Source organism: Tursiops truncatus, chromosome 3, assembly GCF_011762595.2.
Source record: "Tursiops truncatus isolate mTurTru1 chromosome 3, mTurTru1.mat.Y, whole genome shotgun sequence".
NCBI lineage: Eukaryota > Metazoa > Chordata > Mammalia > Artiodactyla > Delphinidae > Tursiops > Tursiops truncatus.
The window spans coordinates 75,014,289-75,029,073 of NC_047036.1; the positions used below are offsets into that span (position 1 = coordinate 75,014,289).

General features: G+C 36.3%; 1 protein-coding gene across 10 annotated transcripts in view; it reads right to left on the reverse strand.

Moving 5' to 3' along the window:
* Nucleotides 1-14,785, reverse strand: part of ARB2A (ARB2 cotranscriptional regulator A) — a 427,234-nt gene that overhangs the window by 90,475 nt on the left and 321,974 nt on the right. The gene's annotated exons all lie outside the window — the stretch shown is intronic.

Consider the following 14,785-nt stretch of genomic DNA (forward strand, 5'->3'; position numbering starts at 1 on the left):
TACGGTTATTCAGAAAACCCAGAGTACCAAAGCTTGGGAAGAAATATACCAAGGTATACAAATCATAATTTAATTGTGTATTGAAGTAGACTCTTTAAAGTCTGCAATCACAATTAATAGTCATATATAAACCCCAGTTAGTTATATGGCCCTGGTATATAACCCACTCCCAGGAGATGAGAGAATTAACATTTTTGGAAAATGCTTAATTATTTTTACAACAAGAAAAAAGGATCTATCCATTTTATTTCTGGAGAACGGTTTATAACTGAGGAAAACTGCCTTAACATGTTATTGATTTTTGGTTTAAATGGCAATTCAAATTATTTTTCCACATTTTTCATCTTTATAGATTTAGTATTTTCTAGCTTTTTCTCACCTCTCTATATATTCTTTGGTAGTACCTCTTTCCTCTTTACTGGAAAGCAGCTATTAATGAGATTTCCCTATCATTTTATTGCTAATAAATCAAGTCTACGGATTCACTTCTGACGTAACCGCCTGTTCTCTGTTCTTGAGGCAACACTGCCAGGTCTCTCTGGGATGTCTTCTTTAGACCGCCAATCATCTCTTTATACTCAAAAGGAGGGGTCCAACTGCACTTTTTCTAGCACTACTTCATTTCTCCCGTGTCGCTGGTATCTTCACTTCTTATCTGCCCACACAGGAGATTACTTCATAACTTTTATACACCTCAAAATGTCGGAATCGTTACAAAATTATCCCGAGTTTTCTCCCTGCTATCTATTATCTATAGGCCAGAATACACCCGGCGTTGCAAACTGAAACATTTGGTCTGTTGGAATTCTTGGGCTATGGAGAGCGTACTTAATTCAGCCTTAATTAAGGCACTAAGAGGAATCTCAGAGCTGGATAAGATCATGAAAATCATCTACCTGCCTAATATTTGAAACAATGAGAGATCCTGAGAAATTCAGTAACTGGCCCAGAGCAACATATTGGTTAGTGACTCTGATCTTTCCATACCCACGTTGTGCTTTTTTTAGTCCCCTGCAATTATTATGCTCTTCAAACAGAATTGAAGTCAAAATTTTAACTTCTCATTTTCCTACCTTTTTTGTTCCCTTCCTTTAAGGAATGCAGATACAAAGATCCTTTGGTTTCTATTTTTAGCACTCTGAAAATCCATTTGGGTTCCCGGTCTTTAAAAAAGCTCCCTTTTTCATTTTCCTTATGCCCTCTTTTCTGAGCATTTTAGACTAGGTTCCTCTCTCTCCCGACCTTCAACACTAGAAGAGAGGTGCATCATTTTGTTGTTTGCCCTTATCTACTTAAACCACCATGCGCCCCTTCTTTTTCAAATCCCTTGGAGATACCCGCTTATGACACTTTGTAAAATCCATCTAACTACTGGACTGAAGACAACAGCTGCATGCTACTACCATCACTTAACCTTCAACTCTATTTCTTCATATCCTTTGATTTTTAGAAACAAAGAACTCTAGAACTGAAATAGGTATTAAAGATTCTTTAATCTCTCTCAAATGTAAGAATTCCTTCTATCGAATTATTGACAAGCGGTCATTGAGCCTTTACTTGAATGCTCCGAAGGATGGAAAGCTCGTTAGTTTACAATGCAGTCCATTCCATTTCCCAAACAATACAATCATTATATTGAGCTTATTTAATTCCCATAATCCACAATTAAAGCTTCCGTCATAAGTATTCAGAATGTCGTATATGGTTTGGGGTTGAGAATAGCTAAATCATTAAGTCTTCTGTTAGTCCTGTGGTGCCGTCACTTTAAGGTCTGCATGCTATCTACCAGATTTCGAGAGTTGCTCCCCCTGCCTCCTACCCCATGGTACTGAATACCTACCATCAACTCTACCAAATTATTCAAGGAAAATAATTTAAAATTTTTATCTGGGCCATTTAAAGAAAAATTGAAAATCTTCAGCTGATGCTAATTCTACACTTCTCAAGAAACTAGCCTGCATAATATTTTAGTACCTACTTGGTTATGAGTGTAGGAGAAGCTCTAATATTTTAACTTTTATATTGCTGGAAAACTATATGTCTATAAATACTTTATTATTATTATTTTCACTAGAGAAAGCATGTGCTTCCAAGAATTATATTTCATGCATTTATGATGGATAATCCATGTTTTAGACTTCATTCCTTTTAACTTCATTGATTTACAGGGCCAAGTACCGGACTCAACTTTTAATATTTTATTTTGTGAACCTAACTAAAGTGGCAGGCGTATACACAATCTTACCTACATGTGTATATTATACTTTTGAAATAAACATAATGAAGAACAATATATGTTTAATGTGAACATAGTCTAATGCCTTGTGGTAAAAGGCATAATTTTGGGAAAAGTGAATGAATAAATAAATAAATATGGTCTATTTTTTAGTGGTAAAACCCTGAAAGTAAGCCAATATGCTAACTCTTTGGACTGGTTTAACTTTGAGATTCGTGTAAAGGATAGTTTTTAATTTGACAGGTTTGGAAAAGGGGAAGGCGGGAAGCAGAGGGGTGGATCCTAGCAAGGCAGCTCTGTAAGATGAATTGCTATTAGGGCAGAACGGCTGGTTACAGTAATAGCTGGAAACCATAAGTGTTACAGGCTTTGAAGTCAGTTCAGCTTTGATGTCTTACTCTCATAGTTAATCGTAAGATAGTATGGAAGAGGAAAAAAAATAAGACTTTCCAATACTGTCCGTGGTGCCACTGCTTAGGAAATCCTAGCATGAAAAAAGACTGGTGTCTGTGTGAACTTTAAGTAGCACCAGTTTGCTCTCTATTTTGAAAAAGTTTTAAATTACTGATGTGACAATTAAAATTATTTGTTAGTTTGGGGCAAGCACATGGATATGCAAAAACATTCTTATATTTGTCTTTAGAACATGTGAATCAATCGATGGTGAACATGTATTGATGATTTGGGGTTGTCACTATGCTAACTACGACTTAGGTCAAGTTATACGTATTTGGTTCCCAATCTTGAGGAATTTATCAGCTGAGGACTGATAACCCTGCCTCAAAGGAACCTTAGGCATCATCTAACCCAAGATTGAAGCCCAGAGAAGCTGGCTTATTTTGAAAACAAAACATGAAACTGCTAAGTACACCCATACATACACGTACATTAAATAAATGAAGACCAATAGATAGATAGAAATGAAGGGATAAGAGCATCTTGTGAATTTTTGGCTAGAATAAACATTATTGGAATTTCATGTTTAGACAGAGTATCGTGTCCCTAAATCCAGTCATTTTTGTAAGACTTCTATGCATTTTGCCATATTCACAAACTACCAGTACTACAAAAATACCTAGTATTTTTCTTTACATCAATTCACTTTTTCTATTTGCCTAGTCCAAAGCAATAATATCCATTAAAAAGGCTTCATGTGTTATTCATATCTTTTGCTAACATACATTAGAATAAACAAATAACTACTATAATAAAAAAAACAGTTCATCCACAAACCACCAGTAATATGTACATAAAACACTGAGATGGAGGACTCAAAGGAAGAATATATCCTAGTTATTTCTTGTGGTACTTAAATGAGAACTATGATTTTTAAGTCTGTATTCCTTAAGTTTTAGATGTCTCTGTGTCCAGTGACCTATGATAACTTGAAATTTAAATTTTCTTTTCTTTAGGTTCATGTGGTTTGATGCTTCCCACTTTAAAACTTTGTTTAGGGCTTCCCTGGTGGTGCAGTGGTTGAGAGTCCGCCTGCCGATGCAGGGGACACGGGTTCGTGCCCCGGTCCGGGAAGATCCCACATGCCACGGAGCGGCTGGGCCTGTGAGCCATGGCCGCTGAGCCTGCGCGTCCGGAGCCTGTGCTCCGCAACAGGAGAGGCCACAACAGTGAGAGGCCCGCGTACCGCAAAAAAATAAAAAAATAAATAAAACTTTGTTTAGTTACTGGGGCCTGCCTCAGCTTACTTCATGAGTAATAAATAACCTATAGTTTAAAAAAATCTATAATACATATGATAGTAATGATAGTCTGAGACCTAGGTAGTAACATAAAAACGTTGAAAGAGAAAGTTTCCTTTTGACTCTTCATAGTGCTTATTGCTTTAAAAGAAAAAAAAAAACCTCTAGGTGCAGAAACAATCTTACAGGCATGACTTTACTGGGAAAAGGAAAAGAACAATTAAAGTTCTATGGCATTCCTCTTGTTTTTGTGTCGGTATCATGTAATGAGATGCGGAAGGATCCAAAGCCAGATACTAGAAGAGAGGGGTTAACTACACCTCATGAAAACAAAAGGTTATTCCTCTGTTAAGTTCTTACCCTTTAAGTGCATTAGAGTTGACTGTAAACATAAACAAGAGCCACTGGTGAGCAATTAAGTTTGAAGAAGTGGCTCATAAAAAGTGGAATATTCAGTTATGTATTAGAATCAGTTACACAACATCTGATTTAATAGTTAGATTTTAAGCGTTCCCTTATAATACATGTTAAATGGTCTCAACGAATCATATTCTGTAACGTAGCAAAATGACAATTTCAATGTAGTCTAAGTCTTGTAGGACAAGAACATTAAAGCAAATTAATCTGTAATCCTTAACTACGTTACAAGGTTGAAAATCTGCAGGCATTTTTAACAAGAACTTTAAAATGAATTTGCCATTCCCAAAGTCATCTCACTAGACAGGAAAGAGAGCTTGGCATGTGACCAGTAAATTATGAGAGAGCAACACCTCGGGGTTAGAGGGCACTGATGGCTTCAACAAATCTCACCAGCTAGGGCAGCAGATTAAGCTGGGGAATAGGATGCCCTACAACCCTAACCTGATAATACCTTTAAATTCTTAAGAATGACCTCTAGTCTGCTCTTTCTTATTAGTTGTTAGTTATACTAATTACAGCTTAACTGGTATTGTTGGTACCAGTTCTTCCCTCAAAAGACATGTAGAGAAAGGTTATCTCTAACAGCTTCCAATAACTTTAGCCAACTTCTGCTGTGTGCATTAGGGGCACTTACCTCCAGCTTTGAATGGGTCTTTTATAGACATCAAAGGAAAGACACTAAAAGCAATGTGTGTTTGTGGATTCTATAAAGCATTTCATGTAGGAAGCTGTAAAAATAAGAACAGTAACTTCTCCTGTGACTAGAACTTTAGAATAGTTTAAAATGAGGTAATTTATGTTTTATGTTTATTTTCAACTTATAGGGGCTGGTGATTTCAAATATAAGGAGCTAGTTATACCTTAACCACACTAGTGAAGTAAAAATACTTAGCCCATGAAATCCCCTAAATATTTATAGTATTTAGAAAGGGATAATGAAATTTCTATCAGGATCTTTTAGAACTGTTTCAAGTTCAACATTTACACTGATGTTAACCTAACATCATACAGAATTGTGCTCAGATTCCAAAGCCCATTTACAAAGATTCAAATACCATCTGTGAAGCTGTAGTAAATTACCCTGTGACATTAATCTTTAAAGCAGGCAGTAAATCAGAACAGAAACATACCAAAGAGATTTAAAGCAAGAGAGTCATAACTGAGTTATAGAGATTAATGTAAATAGTTTCACATATAACAGTTGTTAGGTTCTCAATATCATGTTGTCTTTGCCTTGAATGAAACATATAAAATTATTTGTAAATGTCAAAAATAAATTATTAATAGCTAAAGGACACCAGTGCTTTTTGTGTATACATATTAAAAAATAAAACCAAACCTGTGAAAATGATGGCTGAGAAGCGCTGTTAATCTAAGTGTGCTCTGAGTTAAAATTACAATAACAAAACTTCAATTTTATACAATAGACACATTAGGGAGTGTCTATTAATGTTACAAAAAGAAACTTAGTTTTACAAAAGGGAATCTTCATATCAAACCTAGTGTTCTTAAAAGATGCTGACCAACAGAATTCTGACTTAGACGAAACCCTTTGGGAAAATGAAGACACATAATTAGAGTACTGTGTGTCATCAAACCCAAAATGCCATTGATGTTAAGAATCATCATTACTCCAAGTACCACCTAGAAAAAACACTGCCAATTAAGCTATGACACAATGCTTTCTTATCACACTGATTGCAAGATATATTTAAACTTTAGGTAGTTAAAATTACATCTTGTAATCACAATGAAATATAATATTTTATAATAAACTGACTGGTCTATCAATATATTTAATGAATACAATTTTTTGTGTGAGAGAGTAATCTAATTTTGAAATATAGTCACTAGGTTATATTAAATACTTTTATTGTATATAAAGCATTGAGAGGACATTGACCATACATTTTCTATCTTCTCTGAGGACAGAAGAAGAGGAAGAGCAACTGATGCATTAGTGATTTCAGTTTGCTTGTCTAATTTGTTGATTTACTATTGATAGCAAACAGATTGCAAGAACTATATTATTTCAATTGGATATAAAAATAATTTATGAATAACAAAATACATCCTAGATTTTTATTTTTCACTGCAATTAAAAAAATAAAGCATAATATATTTATCTGTGAGAGTTGAGGGACAATTTTTCCAGAAGTCTAGAACCCTAGTAATCCCCCTAAATTTCTATAAAACAGATTACTACAATAGATTATTCTGTGTTAGAAGGTAAATACCAAATGAAAGTATGACCAAGAGAGAAATTAAATACTGGGAAAAATAACCCCCAGATATCAGCAGCTCTCCCCTGAAAAGATTAATTTGGTTGTATCAATGGATAAAGCAGGATTAATAGGAAGAACTAGTGGCCTGTCTGTGTATGTTCAAACATTAAAACTGGCCTATGGTACAGATGCTATTAAGTTATCTTAGGATATAGGTGAGTAAATGCTGCTCTAGGACCCAAAAGTATTGACGGGGGTGAATATCGCTGCAATTAGGCCCTCTGCATAGTGGCACACAGGAATCAGTAACGGCAAAATGACCCAGGGCAAACTATTACAGAATCACAAACTTGCATAACAGTCTGCTGATGGATCAGTTCAAGTGTTCAAAATGTAGAATCTTCGTGTATTTAGTTATCCCACATATTCTCTTCTCGCTGCATCAGATCACATAAGCATCTGATTGTGGCACATACATTAAATCTTCCAAGAACCTAGAGAAACTGATACAATGACAACTGTAGTGGACATATCCAAAATCCTTCTTTGGGGAAGCACTCTTCAACTCACATAGCCCTTTGTGGGGCTACCAGTTACAGTGTCCTGCCCCAGTGCCAACCCCATCATAGATATGGCTGGCCCAGGCTGGTCAATCACAGCCAGTCTGGTCCTACTCCTCAATCTCTTTGGCTTCAGTGCTGAGTTCAGGGATCATCACAGCAGGACCGATCAGAGTTTTCACTACGATTCTTATTTGGATGCTAGAGGTTTTCCTCTGGGGTAATGCTGAACAGAAGACGCTGCAACTGCTTGTAGCCACCCTCCTTATCTATGTGAAGAAAGCCCTGTCTGCAAGCAAGAAAGAATGAGGCCAATAGGCAAAGAAAAGTAGAGAAGGAGATGGAGGGACAGTCTTGGTAACAGAGTTTGAGCCCCAGAATCTAGCAGTACCAGAAGTAGATCTAACCCTGGGATTTCCCATTTACATTAATCAATAAATGACTGTTTTTGTTTTGTTTTCTTTTTTGTTTGTTTTTGTTTGTTTGTTTGGTAAGCAGCTTGAACTGGACTTACGTAACTTGAAAAGAGTCTGTACTAACACGGTAATTGAAAAGGGCAGATAATATTCTACTCTTTTTTTCCAACTTCTATAAAACGTGAGACTGATACTCACATGTGCATATTTGAATTCATATATTCATTTGAATCTGTAAAATTACTACACAGTAAATTTTAATAGTAGCATTTTTTTGAGTGTTAATACATGTTTAAAGGCAAGAAGTTTCTGGATTATCCACATAAGTGCTATAGGTAACTGAAAGGGTAAAACAAAGTAATTCATATTGAGTTTTCTAATACTTTAAAATAATGAAGGGAGGAGGGCAGTGGGAGAGGAGAAGTAATTTATTCTCCTGATGTTTTTCTAGGCACAATTAAAAGTAGTTTGCGTTTGCTGAGAACACAAGAGTTTGGGATTGGGGAAAAGTGGCACGCACTGGGAAACAAGGGAAAGCTAGCCTAAGACCATGGTTTTGTTGCAGATAATGCCCTGAATATACAATTCACTCATAAACGATTGAGATCTAGGTGTAGCTATTTCTCTTGGTTAAGAAAGCCTTGGACAACAAATGCTTTTCCAGAACGAATTTTCATGTTGCTTGAACTATAACATGTAAACCACTTTAAGAACTGACTGGAAAATAACTGTCATCTGGCATTATGATTCGTACAAGCTATATTCCACTTCAAGTTGAGTTATAAAGAACTCCAATAAAAATGTCTCAGTGTTCTCAAAATAATTACTTATCTCCCACTTTCTAAATATCCTTATCAAATCCCAACATAGTTAACTTTTAGAAGCCTTACGTTTTTAGGCTCTCTGCCTTCTAGCTCTTCTCAGTTGATGGTAAGGGTCTGAAAAGACAATTGCCCAATGGAATGCCCCAAACATGAGTCTGCTACCTCAAGCAGACCTCTCAAAATTATTCACCTAACAACTGTTTCATTATACATACTTTGGGGATTTTCAGAAGTGACCTAAATTCATAAGAAACAGATCTATCAACGCTGGATCCTAACAGATTTTTTGCCTGTCTTCAAAACTTGTCTGCTGAAAGAAGCTAAAAAGTGTCACTCAGTATATGTAAGGACAAAGCAAGGGTGTCAAGACTTATGTATTTATTGATGGCTTCTGACACTGGTGAGTTTGCATGATTTGGGAAAAAAATTTAATCTTGTTCAACATCTACATTGGCGCTAAGGACTCATTTTAGAAAGTTTTGTAAAAATTACTATATATATTAAAGCATTTCAATATTCACAGATGGAAGCAACACTGGACTTAACAACTGAAGATCTACAGGCCTTAAATTTTATTTAAAAAAGCATTATTAAGCACTGCATTGCTCTTTATGCCTTGCTAAGTACTTCTCAAAAATTCTTATGAGAGTTTTTGCTTGCTTGTTTGTTTTCTGGTTCTCAGAGTGACTCTGTACAGGAATATTTCAGTCATCTTTATTTTATATGAGGATAAAACACAGATAAGCTGTGACAAAGCAAGAGAGTGGCATGGACATATATACACCACCAAACGTAAAATAGATAGCTAGTGGGAAGCAGCTGCATAGCACAGGGAGATCAGCTCAGTGCTTTGTGACCACCTAGAGGGGTGGGATAGGGAGGGTGGGAGGGAGGGAGACGCAAGAGGGAAGAGATATGGGAACATATGTGTATGTATAGCTGATTCACTTTGTTATAAAGCAGAAACTAACACACCATTGTAAAGCAATTATACTCCAATAAAGATTAAAAAAAAAACCCGCAGATGGATTGATGATTTATCTTAGTCAGTTGCTTGTTATGCACACTTACTAATCTCTGTCCCTGGTATCATGCCAGGCACTCTCTTGCATCTGGAGCCATGGGCAAGGACAGAATGACCATGCTCCATGACAGACAACAAGGTTTCTCATCAGATTTTTTTTTTTTCTTTTTTGCGCACAAAGGCAACTAGGCCACTAACTTAAGACACTGTCTTTGGTGTCTGATGGTTTTTTCAGTTAAACTCTTCCCTGTGTTTCTTACGATATTGCAAATAACATAAAGGTTCTGATTAACACCTTTGTATCAAAAGCCTAGTGGAGACAATGACTCTTGAGAAGAATAGGACAGTGGATCTACCAACCATTAATTTTTCTAGATTTGCTGATCAGTAGTACAAAGGCAAACCATCTGGAAGCTTTATGCCAGTACAAAATTATTTTATTTCCTGGAAGAAAGGCCTTCAGAACCTTGGATCTTAGTATTGAGACTTAGGCTATTTTCTATAAGTCAATATAAGAACCAGTCACCTGAAGAATGATTGTGTGTCTTAAATGACAACACCAAATCAACAGAGGTACTACAATTAAAGAGATTATCTCTTGCGTTGTTCAATGTCTCCTTAAGATTGATATATTCATCTTTAAATTTAATGTTGAGAAAATATTTTTCTCAATGCATTTTGAAAGATTCATGTAATTAGCTTCACGTACTGAGAACTATGTAACTTTCTGCTATGGCTATCAGAATTTTAGCCACTGCATTTAACTCTCAATTGCAGCAACTAATCACAGCCTAGATTTCTAGTCAAAAGCAAGTCCTTTCACTTTTTCTCCCATTCTTGACTTTTGGTCTCCCCCATCCCTCTTCTCACATCCTCCACTTAACAACTCCTAGTTATCTTTCAAGTCCTACTTAGCTCCAGTGGTCCCTGTTCTTAATGGGACAGGTACCCCCCACTGAGTTATGTGCTCCTTCCTCTGGGTTGTTCCTTTGTCCTTTCCTCTAACCCTGGCCATGGATGAGGTGATCCTTGATTTTTCTCACTCCTTTCCTCTACTTAACCTATGTGTACCTTGTCTAATTCTGATCTTTAGTGCCTAGCCCTCAACAGGTGCTTAGTAGACATTTAACCACCAAGGAAGTATAGGGTATAATAAGAATTATTATACCCTATACTTATAAGAATGTGAGGATGTAGAAGTGGAGGAAAAACAGGAGTTGGTTTGGGGCCACAGCAAAGATTTCTGGGAGATGGACCAAAGCTGGATGCTGAGTGTTATTCCTTTTGCTTGCCATGTTCTGGTGTAGCACCTTTGATCTACATAGCTCATATCTTACATAATGTATTTAAAATATGAGTATTAGTATGTGCATGCACATGTGTTTTAGAAGAGCAAGTGAGAAACCAAATCATTGCTTTATTTATACTTGCAAAATTTAATAATATTTGCAAGAATATTAGCAGCACAAAATATGTGCAGTCAGATAATATATTTAATGTACACGCATATTTGTGATTAGGACAGGTAGAGTTTTATGGGTAAGTCTTAGAATGCATATGGAGGTAAACATGCTAATGATTTATAAGATGTTCCACTGAGTAAATAGAATCATTGTTGTCCTCATTAAAACAATGGTAGAAAATTTATACGTGCTTTTTAGTAGAAAGTGGTATTTCATTTACATGTGGTTTTATTTCTACCGCAGTATCACTGGATCAACTGTGAGAAAATATTTAAATCTCACAAATTCAAGCACCTTCTGTTTCCTAAACATTCACATGGTGTATATATGTGCTCAGAGAATGTTCACCTAATAAACTGTTTACTGACTAATGAAAGAAACTCCGTTTAAAAATAAGAATGATACAATTTTTTTATGGAGTGTGCCATTTCTGGAAACTCAAATAAAAAGGATAAAGATTCTTTCACTTCTCATTTAAAAGCATAACATTTTTGTTAGTATTTTACTTAAAATTTCTTGGCCCAGAAGACAAAAATGTACGGCATTAGATTCACTACTTTAATGATGTGACACAGAAGCAAAAACATTCTTTTCTACCTATGGTGTTGGTATGATTGCCTTTTTAGGAGAGAAAAGAACAACACAATAAATTCCTGTATGGTAAGTCTTTTCCCACCTCTTTAGTTTAAACCTCAAAGGTAATACATATTTAGCAAGCAGACTGGTACCATAAAAATATGTTTGAAATGTGGTAATCATTTATAACATTTGCATGCATTTAATGACTTATGATTACAGAAAGAATGATTTACATTTCACATACTGAGAAAACTTACTCAGTGTCTACTTAGATTTAGCAATGCTCTTAAAACCATTTATGAAAACAACCAGTGTCTAAACACTTGCTATCAGCTGTTTTAGCTCTGCTTTTCATAAATATAACACAATCACAACAAATTAAAGGCAAGTCACTTGACTGTCCTGTTACATTAGCTTGAAGAAATTAATGGCTGGCAATGCTTAGCAGAAAGTGACAGGGCTTTCTCAATAGGCTCACACAGCAATTTTTCTGGGGAAAGTAAGAATCATATCTTTATCAAAATATACAAAATTTTCTTCCTAAGATAATGCCATTCAATCTCACTGATAAAAGTACAATTGTTGTGCTCCTAAAATAGATAGAAATAAGTAGCTACTGTAATTCTTCAGCCCATAAAGTCATTTGTTGGGAGGGAAAAAATGTTATTTTTCTTGAAATTTTCTGATGAGTTACCCTGGATTGGTGATATTACCTATGTGAATGACCTAGAGACAGAACGCAGATCTGGGGCTGCCTGGCTCCACGGCTAATGCTCTTTCCTTTCCATCACACACCTCTTATTTAACTCCTTTGCAAGAAAAAATAAACAAGTCTCTCTGGGTTCCTACACCCTCCCCCCACAGCACCCACCTATATTTTCTATCAGGAGTGGTAGATGTCACAGGTTGAACTGGGTTCCCCCCCAATTTATATCTTGAAGTACTAAACCCCAGTACCTCGAATATGACATTTGGAGATAGGGTCTTTACAAAGGTAATAAAGTTAAAATAAGGTCATTAGGGTAGGCTCTAATCCAATATGACTTGTGTCCTTATAAAAGGGGGAAAGCTGAACACAGAAAAATGTATAGAGGAGAGACAATGTAAAGAGACAATAAAGAGAAGATAGCCACCTACAAGCCAAGGAGAGAGGCCTGGAACATATCCTACGCTCACAGCCCTGGAAAGAACCGACCCTACCCATACCTTAATCTTGGGCTTGGAGTCACCAGAACTGTGAGCCAATACATTTCTGTTCCTTAAGCCATCCAATCTGTGGTACTTTGTTATGGCAGCCCTAGCAAACTAATATAATAGGCTTTGGACAGAAAAGCTAGAGTTCAATGAAGAAATAGTATGAATGAAGGCAGGACTGGGCTTGCATTTGGGAGACAACTGCGACCACAGCAGGAGATCAGGAAGGAAAGGTTTAAGTGGTAATCACAGTATGAGGAACAATGTCCTCTGTCCATTCCCATACTCTATATCCTTGTGGCCTCCATATTCAATCTGTGGTACATTGTTTTGTTCTTATTCATGGAGACTCATACAATTATTATAGGCTAGAAACAACTTCAGAGATCATTCCTTTCAATTATATAACATTACAAGGGTTTTCAGAAAGTCTTTACCTAAATCCTTCAAATCAAAATCTTATCATCTGTTCCCTTACCTAGTTGTTATTTGACAGCTAAGGAAACGAACTTTTTATTGTCTTCCAATTATTACAATTCCAAAAGTCATTTCCCAATGTTAGATAGTATGTTTTCTAGCAACTGAGACTATTGTCTTTTTCTGTTCTTTCATTATTCAGTTTTGGCTATCGATCGATGAGCACAATTTCACTGTGTGAAATTTCCTAGGATGCAAAAGAGCAATTTATGAGCTATAAATAAAGCCCAGACAAGGTACAGTGAAAACGCAATGGAGAGAAAACTTATTGGGTGGCTACTGCATAAAAGGGAAGTCCTAGGGGTTTCTTTTTATATAACCTAATTTTACCTGTTTATCAACTCTCTCACCCTGTGGATTGCTAGACATATTTCACAGATGAGAAACTGAGGCTGAAAGAAGTAATTTCAAGTAACAGAGATGGTAGGTTACTGAGCTGAGATTTGAACACAGAAAAGCCTGTCTTCCAAACTATGCCTTGGCTATGGGGCCATACTTCCTCTGGCTTAGAATATTTGTTAACAACTGATGTTATCAGAGGCAATACTCATGTAACAGGAGGACTATAACTCTAAAGCTAAATGAAGACTTCTGATACCTGACACCCCATCATATTTATCATGAGTTGTCATCACATGCTTATTTGTTTAACATGGACACCTCAGCATACTTTAAGTACCCTGAAGGTCAGGATGAGCCTGTTTTGGTCACCATTGCATCTTAAGTACCGAGGGCACAACCAGCTATATAAGGTACTCAATTAATATTTGTTGAATAGCTACATTAACAAATAATTGAATCTAGCTTAAATTTTAATTAGGCTGGTGTTATGAGCTGAATTTTATCCCACAAAAATTTATATGTTGAAGTCCTAACCCCTAGTACCCCGAAATGTGACCTTATTTGGAGACAGGATCTTTACAGAGATCTAAGTTAAAATGAGGTCAGTAGGGCAGCCCTAATCCACTGACTGGTGTCCTTCTAAGAGGAGGGAATTAGGACACAGATATGTACACGGGGAGACAATGTCAAGAGACAGGGAAAAGGAGGCTGTTTACGAGCCTGAAACAGAGATCCTTCCCTGATAGCCCTCAGAAGGAAGCAACTCTGCAACACCTTGATTTCAGACTTCTAGCATCCAGAACTGTGAGAAAATAAATTTCTATTCTTTGAGCCACCCAAGCTATAGTACTTTGTTATGGCAGCCCTAGCAAACTAATATGTGATATATTGAAACTAATTCTCTTTCAGTAAAAAGGTGTATGTTAAGATTTGCCCACTACTCAGTCAATGATATCCAAAGTTTTACAGCTGTTCCAGGAGCATTATCATCCATTCTAAGACAACAATTCAACTTAATGCATCTTATACACTGCCCTGGCCATTTGTAAAAGAAGGCCTATACCATGCATCCCAGAAGGAAGACTAATTATTAAACAATAGAGTTACTCCTTTGGCAAAGAAGAAATGGTATGTTAAACAGGTTGTACAGATTTAGAAGATAACATTGATTTTAAAAATCAATGGAAGGCCTCAATTTTTCCTTTTCTGACCATAGTCTTTGGCAGGCAGTCAGTACAAGAGTCAATAGCGATAAGTGAAGTTGGTTTGCATTTCGAATTTTGCTGGAAGCTGGGGGAAGGAAACCTAAGAAACGCAAGTTCAGTGCC